This window comes from Lonchura striata, chromosome 34 (assembly GCF_046129695.1).
Source record: "Lonchura striata isolate bLonStr1 chromosome 34, bLonStr1.mat, whole genome shotgun sequence".
Classification (NCBI taxonomy): domain Eukaryota; kingdom Metazoa; phylum Chordata; class Aves; order Passeriformes; family Estrildidae; genus Lonchura; species Lonchura striata.
This window is the reverse complement of record NC_134636.1, coordinates 5110038-5118375: the sequence shown is the minus strand read 5'-3', so window position 1 is coordinate 5118375 and position 8338 is coordinate 5110038. Positions and strand designations below refer to the sequence as shown.

At 50.0% G+C, this 8338-nt stretch overlaps 1 long non-coding RNA gene across 1 annotated transcript; it reads right to left on the bottom strand.

The window, feature by feature from the left end:
• Positions 1 to 5482: 5482 nt before the first annotated feature.
• Positions 5483 to 8337, bottom strand: LOC144247867 (uncharacterized). The gene is made up of 2 exons (XR_013341347.1): positions 8045 to 8337; positions 5483 to 7615 (listed from the first exon to the last, which is right to left on the bottom strand). It is a non-coding gene; the product is annotated as an uncharacterized LOC144247867 (long non-coding RNA).
• Position 8338: the final 1 nt, after the last annotated feature.

Below are 8338 nucleotides of genomic sequence, written 5' to 3'. Positions count from 1 at the left end.
CCTGCATTCTGCTGCCAGAGGAATGGAGAAAAACGCATTAGCAATATCAATGGTGGCATACCACTTTGCTGCCTTGGACTCCAGCTCGTACTGGAGTTCCAGCATATCCGGTACAGCAGCGCTCAGCGGTGGAGTCACTTCATTTAAACCACGATAGTCCACAGTCAATCTCCATTCTTTGTCAGATTTGCGCACAGGCCAGATGGGGCTGTTGAAGGGTGAGTGGGTTTTGCTGACCACCCCTTGGCTCTCCAGCTCCCGAATCATTTTGTGGATGGGGATCACGGCATCTCGATCCGTCCGATACTGCCGGCGGTGCACTGTCGAGGTCGCAATTGGCACTCGTTGCTCTTCCACCCTTAGGAGTCCTACTGCAGAGGGGTTTTCTGACAGTCCAGGCAAGGCGTTCAATTGCCTAATGTCTTCTGCCTCTACAGCGGCTATTCCAAAAGCCCACCTGAGTCCCTTTGGGTCTTTGTAATAGCCGTTCCGGAGGAAGTCTATGCCTAGGATACACGGAGCATCTGGGCCAGTCACTATAGGATGTTTCTTCCACTCCTTCCCAGTCAGGCTCACCTCGGCTTCCACCAGAGTCAATTGTTGTGATCCCCCTGTCACACCAGCAATGGAAACAGGCTCTGCCCCCACATGTCCCGATGGTATCAGAGTACACTGTGCACCAGTATCAACTAAAGCATCATATTTTTGTGGCTCTGATGTGCCAGGCCATCGGATCCACACTGTCCAGAAGATCCGGTTTTCCCGTGCCTCTCCCTGGCTAGAGACAGGGCCCCTCTAACACTGGTTATCATTCCTTTCCTGGGCATACATACTAGAGGTCCCTTCAAGGGGGTCTGACAGATTGTACCCACAAGCTTGGTCACGGGAGGTTGAGGCTACCTTCACTTTGGTGGAACTCCCCCGGTTAGAGTTTCCCTCCTTAAGTTGACGGACCTGTGCTGCCAGGACAGAAGTGGGTTTCCCATCCCACCTCCCCATGTCTTCCCCATGGTCACGCAGGAAGAACCACAGATTAGCCCTTGGGGTGTACCCTCTCTCTCTAGCTGGGGATTGTTGGGCGCTGATTCTGGGGCCTGTGACTCTCACGGGTGCTGTATTAACCTTCCATATCTCCTCCCTCATCTCCTCTTTAAACTCCTTAATCACAGCTGAGATATGAGCCTGCATTGGGCCATTAATCATACTCTCATAATTCCTAAGTTTGTTGGCAACAGAACCTATTGTCTCCCGGTGGGCGTCAGCATTGATTGTTGCAATGAAGGTGGTGTATTGAGATGGCCCAAGATTTGCCAGACTCCACAGCATTTGTCCCGTACACCTGACCTTGTGAGGGTCATTATTGTGTCGTCCATCCCTCCCAAAGAGTACCTCCAATACTGCCACTTCCCTCAGCTGTTGGATCCCTTCCTTGAGGGTCTTCCAGCGCATTCTATGATGGTGCTCTTGCATTCTCTCTCTGTGGACAAACCTCTCCCTGACACTCATTAAGAGCCGCTCCCAGAGAGAAAGGGACCCTGGTTCCCTTACAAAAACCTGATTTATACCCGAGTCCTGGGTCAAGGGTCCCAAATTCCTTGCCTCACCACCGTCCAGCTGCACGCCTGTACCCATAAGATCCCAAACCCGGAGTAGCCAGGTAGTATAAGCCTCACGCCCTCGTCGCACAATGTCTTTATGCAGATTACAAAGACTTCCGTACGTCAGGGACTCGGTGATGATAGCAATCTCTGGGTCCCCTGTGGGTTGTGAGGTTCCTCCATTCCTCTCCCTATCTGCAGGGTGCTCTGCTTTCACCTTAGACTTCCTTGTTTCTACCGGGGCCACTGCTGCTGACCGTGACTGCCTTTGTGGTTCAGCTGGAACCTGGACAGTTGTAACATCTGTGGGTTCCACAGCTGTACTATTAGACTGTCCTTCCTCAAGGCAAAGGGCTGGTTTCTCACCAGCTGGGGAAATGCACTCCTTCAGCATCTCTTGTATCTCCTTAACCAGAACCCTCACCCAATCTGGGCGGTTCATTTCTGAGGTGGGCTGTGGGGCAGGGTCAGGCTCTGGAGCAGCAGCATCTCGAGTCTGTGGTGTAGGTGTGAGGGTAGTTATCCAGGTTAATCTTCCCTTATCTCTGAATGCTAAATATAACAGGACTATCAGCAACACCACCCATTGTATGGTGTCATTAGCACTTAGAAAGGATCTTAACCCTTTGAGAACTGGTGGAGCAGACCCAAAAAGATGGTTAAAAGGTTGGGAGAAAGTTTGCCCAGGCGCTATTTCCTCACAGTAGGTACCGTTATTAAAGTAACCCCAAAAACATACAGTTAATGTGTGATAGCTATAAATCCATGTACGTGCCTTCCAGAGGAAATTAAAGATCCATGAATTCCTCACCCAATTAACCCAGAAGCCAAACTTGATAACGGACACCGTAGCCTTAGTTATAGGACCCATTTTTAGATAAGGGTCTGCAAATGGGAAAAGTATAGCTACGATCACATGCCACCCAAACCAAGGTAAACTACACCACATGGTGATGCTGAAGATGTTTTTACACGCAACAAAAAAAACAAATTACTTAAGAACTGTTAATCCTTTTTCCCTCTCAATGCCCTCGAGCCGCACGTTGGGCGCCAAAATCTGTCTTGGTTCGACAAGACAGGAATCTGCGAAGCAGGGCTAAAGCCTCCTGTGCAATGGAGAAGGTAAACCCCCTCCCTCTGAATTACTAGGAGTTTTAAATCAAAAGGCTCTCAGGCAAAGATATGGGAATGGGAGTAACAATTCTTTACTAGGAGAAAACTAGACAACAATTTAAAAAGGCAAATGCAATCGGTACAAACAAAACCAGTGAAAAAGTCCAGAACCTGAGGATTTGGGGTGCCAGTAGCAGTCCTGCTGGGACTATTGCTCCCCTTGCAGTGGTTGATGAACTGCAGCTGCAGTGGTGATCTTTAGAAGGGTATAGTTTTCCTCTGAAGATCTGGTGGCAGTGGGGCCGGTCTTCCTCTGCGCCAGGGTTGCCTCCGAGCTCCGCCGCCGCCGCCTCACCGCGCTCCGGCTGCTTCGCTGTGAGTGCCGCTGAAGAGAGCTGCTTCTCCAGGAATCCCGCGAAGAGAGCGCGAGCTGCCTGCCTCCCCAAAAGCTACCCCTTTATACCCAATAAAAGAGTGCTTGGCTTCCCCCTCTGGGTGGAACATCTCACAATAGGATGGTGTTATGTTACCAGCCCTGCATTGAATCAGTCAATGGCCCACTAACAAACCATTACCTCTTAGGAGCAAAACCGGTTCTTGGAAAAGATAACAAAACCTGCCCAACAGGTTTGCCTTCAACAGATGGCAAATAGAATACAAGCTTATCTTACAACCCAGGACATGCCCTCAGCACCCCTCCATGTGCAGTGCTCCCGGAAGAGCCCTGAGCAAGCGGGCAGGGACAGGATCTGCCTTCCCTGGGCTGGGGCTCAGGCCTTGGCCTTTCTGCTGCCTCCAGCCAGCCCAGGCTCTGCTCAGCAGCTGAGCTGCCCACACAGCCTTTGCCTCCCTGCACTCCTGGCCTGGGCAGCCTTGGGCAGCAATGGCCCTGGGCCCTCCTTCATGCTCCCAGGGACTGCAGCTTCTTCCAAGGACTTGGGCTTTTGCCTTGGAGTCCCTGAGAGCTTTGTGCAACCATGGCCTCCAATTATCAGCTGGAATTAGTCCCTGGAGATTCTTTGTCAGTAACAACACTCAATGGGGATCATTAATGCTTCAAGCTAGTGCAGTTCTTTTAAGGTACTTTCCTTTCTCCTTCCCACACTGAGTCTTTGAGAGGTTTGTGCCATCCTGGCTTCCAATTCTCTCCTCCAACGAGTCCATGAGGGGTCTGTGTTGTGGATGGACCTCAGGGGACCCATTCATGCTTTGAGACACTTTGGGTTTTCCCTCGGACTTTGACTCCTGGTTAGGTTGGTGCAATCTCCTCTCAGGCCCTGAGCTTCCAGGGCTCAGCTCTAAATGCACCACAGGGCTCACTGGGATCAAGCAAGTCCTGACAAACCATGGCTCTGCCCAGATCTCCCTCTGCTCTAGTGCAGTCCATTAGGAAGGTTTCCTACAATACTGATGGAAAACTATTTGCAAGAGCTTCCAATAAATCCACATTCCTCTTTGAAGAGTATATTTTATGATTGTTCTATTTAAAGCAGAGGTGGCTGCAGCATTCAGCGACTGATACTAGCCCAGGGACTCTCCTGAGGATGTCTGGCCTAGTCAGAGAAGCTGTGCCTTGAGGTCTGAGGCAGTGTGGACAACCTTGCTCCACATAGCCCAAGCCTGTCCTGTCTCTGCTCAGTCACCTGGGACCTGCTGTGCTTGGAGAAATGGCTGCGCTCAGGCAAAGAGGGGTTTTCTTCTTTTACTTTTTGAACCAAACTAAAACTCCTAAGCTTCCCCATTTAAAACAGACACACTCCTCAAGTGTGTGCAAGCCCTAGGCACCTCAAGGAGATTCTACTTTCCCAAGGCAGAGCCCTGCAAGGAATGCTGTAGACACACAGGAAGTTCTGCAATGAACACAAATCCAGAGTTGGCTCAGGGCAGAATGAGAGCAACTCCTGAAGGACAGACCAGCTTTGCACTCCTTGCAGCTCAAAGCTCCCAGTGGGTCCTTGGGAGGTGTGTGAGTGACTCAAGAGTGAGGGAAGGGAGAGGCAGAGAGCCCTGGAAGTGCTTCTGTGCAGACAGGCTGTGGGGAAGGGCACCGCACACCTGCCCTGGGCCGGCTGTGAGGGTGGATCATCATCCCAACCTGCACTGGCCATTGCAAGGGACTGCTGCCATGGACACTGCACCGACCCCACTGCGTCAGCCCATTGCTCAGGGCTGCTGTCACTGCCCAGAGCCAGAGGGGAGCCCTTGCTGTGGGTTTGTGCCGTGGCCACCTGCCCTGTGCCGCGCGGGCCGGTCAGGCACCGCAGAACCAGCAGCAAACACCAGGGCCAGGGCCAAGGCTGGGTCAGGCAGACAGAAAGGGGCAGTGCTGGGCACTGTTTGCATGGCAGCCCTCACTGGGACACCACACCTGGGTCACCTGGCCTGGCAGGTGCCATGGAAACCTCTGGCAGGGACTGATGGCACAGACCCTGGCACTGAGACGCTGCTGGGCCGGGTGCTGAGCACAGGGCTGGGCACACAGAGATGCTTTTGTTCTTGCTGAGCTCCCACTGAGCCAAAGCCTGGCCTGCCCCTCCTCTGGCCACGCTGGAGAGGGGCTGGGGCTGCGGGAGAGCTTGGGAGGGGACACGGCCAGGACAGGTGGCCCCCACTGACCCTGGGGATACCCCAGACCATAGGGCATCACACTCAGGGTATAAAGTGGGGGGAACAAGGAGGAAGGGGGGACATTTGGAGTGATGGCTTTTCTCTTCCCAGGTAACACATAGGCTGGAGGGGGCAGGGTCAGCACCAAAGACACAGACACCAAGTGAAAGAATTGTGTCATTTATATAATGCACAGCTGCAAAGAATTACAAAAGGATAAGCTCAGCAAAGCACATCATCATTAGCAAAGCATTACAAAAAAGCTCAGCAATGCATCCAGTCATTGCTACCAGAGATTGCCTGGAGTGATTAAGGAAAGATCCATCACCAGTTAGCCTCAGGCTTTACCATCATCCACAGCCACACATCAGCTGGGGGAAGCCAAGGACTGGAGAGCCACTCCCAGACACTGGGAATTCCTGCAGGTGCCTCCACCTCTGCAGCCAATGAAGCTCCAACCCCAAAGCTGTGAGAGGACACAGCTTTTACACTGTTTAACAAACAAGCTGGCATCACTGCTACTGCGAGAACATCTGCTTTCATTCTCCTGACTGCTTTCTCCCAAAGCCTGGCCAGGGCTGAAGGAAGAACCAAGGGAGTTGACTTTGATCCTTCACCCCCAAACAAGGCCAGATGTGGCCTTGACTGTTTCTAAATACAGAAAGATAATCCATGTTTTATCAAGGAACACATACATTGATCATGTTGTTAATCATGCTTCGTTAATGAATGGATACAAATACAACATTTGCTCGGAAGGTTCAATTAGAGGTGACCTTTGCCTCACAGCCTGTTCAGGCTTTGATCACAACCTGTTCAGGCCATGGTACTTTGATCGGTCCTGAGACCTACAATCAACTACAACCTTCATAACAATTCTTTCAGTAACACAGCTTAGATTTAGGTATTAAGCATAAAGGCATCTCCTCTTGTTCTACAATTAAGTGCAGTTTAAGTTCATTACTCAGAGCTATTCATGTTCCTTTTAAAACATACCTAAATTGTTGCCATTCTCCCTTATTTACCAAATGCCTCTCTTGTCTTGACACTGTATCTTTTAAGAAAGGTCTCAATACTCCACTTCCCAGCACAAAGTGTCCCAGCAACTCACCAAGTGCACACACTGCAATGATGATAGGCCCTGCCATGAATGCATTTCACAGCAGCCTCCAATTTGGCAGCCATGAAGCCAATCCCACCAAGAAGAATTTTCTTCTTTCTGCCACTCTTCTACTGCTCTTTCTGTCAAGGTGATTCCTGACTGTTGGCCTTCAAACCCATCACTGCTAGCAGTGCAACATCCCCATCCCCTGATAGCCCAGGTTCCTCCTTGGCCAGCAAGCAGATAATCCAAGGCCATGCAGTTCCCTGGAGGCCCCATTTGTGTTTGTTGGAGCTCATAGGATGTGACATTTTAACAGTACCATTTGCTAGCTCTTCTAATAATCCATTCAGCTCATTCATGTCAACTCCACGGGACAGGGCAGCGCACATGGGGCACAGGGTGAACCAGAATCTTTTGCTTTCTGAAACCAAAGGCACTCTTTGGGTGGAAAATGTTCTCTGGGCCCTAAGTCTTCTGTGTGCTTGTTGCTGAAGGAGCCTAAATGGTGGCCCTGCAGCTGGGAGTGGTGTGACACTGACACTGACCAGCTGCAGCACCCCAAGTTCTACTGGCATTGGCAGTGATGGTAAAGCACAGAAATCTTATGACACTGTAGCCTCTAGAACTATAACAGGGTTTGGTTTCTCCTGACGGGAAATCTGCGTGAATCCTGTCACACTGATCATTGCATTCCTGTGTCCCACAGCAGAGTTTTCTGTAACTGTCCCTTCACTGACTCCGTTACGAGGCAGAGCCCATTGACAGAGTTCTGGCCACCACACAGGGTGAGCCCTCCAAGGGAACCCCATTGCTCCCAGCTTCAGCTGAGAACATACCCAGCAATTAGTGACACTGAGTGCTTTGGCTACCTTGGTCTTTACATTTTCAAAACATTTTTGATGACTGATCCCTTGGTGAAACTCTGGAGGTGTTTTGGCAAACAAAGGTTCTGGCTGACTATCAAGGTACAAATTACAGACATCAGTAGTACTTTAGTGACACCGTTCTTCATTCTTTTTGCTCAATCTCATTCAAGTTAGGAACAATAATTCTGTTGTCCATGGAGCTGGTACTTTTTTAATTCCAGAATAATGCCCCCAAGGTCCTTTAGTGTTCAGTTTTACCATGTTGTCTGTGGGTAACAAGGCTTGGTGGAGCCCTTTCCCCTTTGGCTGCAAGAGGGCCAGGACCTCTATTTAGAGAAAAAAAAAGAAAAGGAAAAAGAAAACAAACCCAATTCGATGAATTGTAAAAGATACAAATAAAATCCAAGTATTAGTGAAACAACTTCTGTAACTTTGCATTAAGAGGTAAATGATCTGTTTAAAAAGAGAACTCTGTTATTTACATTGTAAATGTCCTGATGGCATGGATCCATCTTACTGACCTCAGCAGCCTTTTTTAAAGTTTTTGGGGCTTGTTTCCAACATTGTTATTTTAAATTGTGGTCAAAGCAATAGGAATTGATTGGGGCCCTCCCAGTTCCAGACAGGACTGGGAATCTAAACTCTGTCAAACCCCAAATCCTTTAGAAGATGACCTTCCTTCTCACTCTGTGAATGAGCTGCACATTCCCTCTGAAATTGTCACGGGTTTCTTACAGATGAAAAATCCCACTTACGGCCTTTTGCTCTGGTTTGGAAGTGGGAAGGGCAACTCTCCATCCATCAGCTCCAGACTGCACTGCCTCAGGAACACGGCTCACTTGCCAGCTTTGGCCACTCATGGCACTTCTAGAGGAGGAAGAAAGTGCAACTGCACAATTCCAGCCAAAAAGAAATGAAGAATGAATAGTGGAGATCCAGGCATTCCTGCGGAGATTCAGGGGTTCAGCTGGGACTGTGGAGAGTCTGGGTCCTTGCCAGTTGGATGTGTGTCCCCAGCTGTAATCTCCTGGCCTGCAGGAGAGTCTCAC